This window comes from Chaetura pelagica, unplaced genomic scaffold, assembly GCF_000747805.2.
Source record: "Chaetura pelagica isolate M959 unplaced genomic scaffold, ChaPel_1.0 scaffold28, whole genome shotgun sequence".
Lineage (NCBI taxonomy): Eukaryota > Metazoa > Chordata > Aves > Apodiformes > Apodidae > Chaetura > Chaetura pelagica.
In genome coordinates, this window is record NW_009954303.1 from 1,979,190 (window position 1) to 1,983,185 (window position 3,996).

Below are 3,996 nucleotides of genomic sequence, written 5' to 3' on the forward strand. Positions count from 1 at the left end.
ATGCACACATTAGGATCAAAAGCAGATGAACAGACTGAATCCTCTCAGGGTACCAGCCATCCATGAAGATACTGTGACCTTTGTGATGCCTCAGATTTACACCAAGTATGATGTATATGGGATGGAATATTTGGTTAATTTTGGTGACCTGTCTGGTCTGCTCCTCTTCACCTTGTTTCTGCATGCTATTCTCCAGTAGTTACTATAAACATTGAGTGTTATCAGTCCTGGAAACAGACACTGAGTGAAAAACATACTGTTAATTTCAGCAAGTGCAGTTACGTAAAAGAGACTTCACTGATAAATAAAATTACTAGGAAGAAAATTGTTTTTATCCTGGCTCAAACAAGGACAGGAAGAATGCATAAGAAATGACGGTGGAAATTGTTCTACATTTTGCAAAAGATGCTTTTCCCCATGCGGTTTAGTTGTACCTTTGTGTGGCACCTAGAGTCCTATAGGGACACGAAATAAAGGGCTGATATTGCCTGAGACCCAAGTTACTGATAGAATCAATGCATATTCATGTCACAATATCCTTATATGCTTCTAACACCTACAAAACATAACACAAAACTTGTTTTGCTTATTTGCTGTGACATCCTCTTTTAATCTTTGCAGGGCCAGATCTCTGAACTAAACAAATCACAGGTGTGCTTTTAAGCACCAGCTTTAAGTTCAGCTAAGAGTGCATTTTAGAACACATTCCAGTGACTTCACTGTCTTAGTAAGCCACATGAAACAAACGAGGTTTAAATTACTGTGGGAGCTCCCACAGTATCATGACAGATACTCATTATTTACAGAAAAAAAAATGCATCAGATGTAACCACCCAATTCACTTGTGAGCTTTCCATGGGAAAGAGACCCACTCAGCAACAGTTTGAAGTTCACTTACTGAAAGATTCTATTATATATCTTACCTAAATGAAATTAGAGGCTTGATCTTCCTAAAACAGTACTGTTTAAGAGGTGCAAATGTAGTCCTCTAACTATACTAATTACTCCTGTTTACATTTTTGTAGATCTGATGGGTTTCAGTTTCAGATTTAGACCTCTTGCTGAGTACTAAACAAATACATACCGAAAGCTAGACGTTATCTCACTGAACTTCATGTTTCCTCCCTCCCCTTGTAACATCAGACTCTACTCAACCTTTGAAGTGTCCCTTGTGGTTTTGTAAAAAAGCACAAAATTAATTTGGTAGGAAATCTGCATAATGTGCATTACTCTCCTTGCCATAAGGCATTAGTTTGTTTTTATAAAGAGGAACATAGGTGGTATCTACGCTTTCAGATTCTGGAGCCAGCCAAAGGAGCAATGCCTATTAGATAACTTCCAAGGAACCAGACTGTGTGCAGATATATTTGTCTTTGCACTCTCCAACCTGCTGTCTGATTTCAATCAATTTTTACTTAATGTCCTCAGAAATATTAAGCTCTTCAAAATTTCATAAAAAATAGGCAACTGGTTACAAAAAAATAAACCATATTAGTGACACCACCAGGCAAAGGTTTCAACAAATGTAACAGTCACTTTTGGCATTTGGCTTGTTATTGGGGAAGCAGCATGGAGAGCTCAGAAACTTCCTCTGCTTCTTCTTACACATTCAGCAGCTGGGAGCAAAGAGACAAGGTTCTAAAAAATGTGAACAGAAATCTCCAGGTTACATTTCAGGAAATATGGGGCTTACAACAAATATGTTGGAAGCAAAGTTAAACATAAAAAAATACAGGAGATGAAAGAGAGTGTCAAAGCAAGAGAGAGAATGGAGAGGAGATGCAAAAGGGGTTGAAGCATTTAAGAAAGAACAGATTGGGCAATGGAAAAAACCCACAGATTTGGGTAGGGGAGATCCTGGGAAGAACAGATAAGAGACTGGGAATCAGAATGAAAGAATTATACAGGAGAACCTGCAATTTATCATCATTATAGCTTCTTTTATTACCTTTCAATTTTTAAAAAATGATGCTCATATGTTGCAAAAAAAGAGGGGTTTATGACTTTTAATCTTCCACCTTTTCCATGGCTTAAATTCCCACTTGAAATACTTCCCAACATCGACGTGTTGACTAGTTTTTTTTGTACCAGTGCTCGCTATTTGTGGTAATCTCGCTCTTGGGGAAACAAACACAACTGTCCTTCCTCGTCGAAGGCTCCTTGCTCTTCTTCTGAATGGCCACCAGATGGCAAACCCGGTATTTTGTCAGCCTTTCCAGGCCACCTTCGGATGCTAACTTTCCTGGGGAGACTGGGAGCTTTTAACAACAGATGTTTTACTGCGTGTATTACAAAGAGTGACTAAAAATGTTATTAGATTATTGTGAATTTCCTGGGAATAATAAAAAAAAACCTAACAGGAAAATAAAAAGCTGCAGTTAAGAAAGTGATGGTGCTGTTAGGAGAGCACACTGTTCCCTCCAGTCACTGTGTAACTCTGTTTGAGGAAAACAAATCTCAACAATCTCCATATTACTACCTTTTTTCTATTTATATAAATTTTATAGAGACAAAAATGTTTTCTCATGTTTAAACTCTTTGAAATGGTTGTGACTAAACCAGGTCTTAGAATTAAATCCATGGAATGTAAAACTGTAACTGTCCATCGCTTACCAAAATATTGTTTGCTAGTTTGTGTGGTTATAGACATAAGAATTGCCTTGAAGCTTGTTAACAGTCTTTTCCCTCCAAACTGCCCTCATGATGTCAAGATTACGGAGATAAGCACTGACCTTCTTCAATTTACTTACTGTTTTAACCATATTGGCCATAGCAACTTCTATAATCTAATCACTTAAACTCCATCGCACAGCACAAAAAAGCTGAGTTTCCTGGAACTGTATCAGTACACAAGTGTGTATGGACAGGGTATATATCTGACATTATTAAGTGCTGAATTTTCTTATTCACTTAGCTTAATTTTACATTATATTACCCAGTCATCTAGTGCACTATGTCTGCTGAAAGGTAAGAGGCAAAAACACCCATTCCCTTAAGTTTTGCCCATGAAACTGTCCTCCCTGTCCTTCCCCCCCCAACAAACAAATCCCACAAACCTATGCTACGTGAAGAGACTTAAATGAAAAAAACAAATAAACCTAACAAAAAAAAAACACACATAAAAAAGAACCAACCTCCCCCACAAAACAACAACCCAACAAAAACCTGTGTATGTGTGAATTTAGTCCTCTTTTTAAAGTAAAAAAATCCAGGACTTCCCAGGTTTGGCTTCTTTTCTAGCAGTAGGAATAGGGGAAGCATCATTTACTTCTTCAGAAGTTTTGGAGATTACCCTGAATTCTGCTTCCAGCAGAGGAACTGCTGATAGGGGTAAGAGGGAACATTACAGCCAGAATTTCTCTTCAGCTGGCTGGTTGAGTTTCAGCTGACATCAACCGTGTTCCTTCAATGACTCCAAATCACTTATATCCTGTAGTACTAATTTTTCTGAGTATCAAGGCACAAGTAAAAATATGAGGCTGTTCCCACTCCAAGTAGGTGTCAGGGTAGTGCAGAAAAAAATGCTGGTGCTATATTTGGAACATTCCAAATTGTATTGCCCTGTTTTCAGCTGCCAATTTCAGCACTAGAATTTTAATTAAGGGCTAAATTCGTGCAGCAGATCTAAAACCAGGAAGCAGTTATGTTATTTAAATAAACTTTTAAATGATCAGATTTTATCTTCCTGATCAGCACTGGGATGAGTATTAAAGTTGCTTTGTTGTTCTGGAAAGGGCGGCTACGGCTCAGCAAGCTGAAGGAGGTCACAGTATTCGCTTTGGAAAACCACTAACACCGGGCCAGCTGTGGAGAGGACAAGGCAGGCAAGGCAAAAAGTTGTTTCCTTACCCACTTCACACCCACCGGCAAATAACCCAGCGTGGGGAGCTCCCCGGACTCCCACTCGAAACCTCTGCCGGCTGCTTCTCCGCCTGGCACTGAGGAGTTTGCCCCAGCTCGCCGCGGGAAGAAACCTCGGGCCCCAAGACGGCAGCC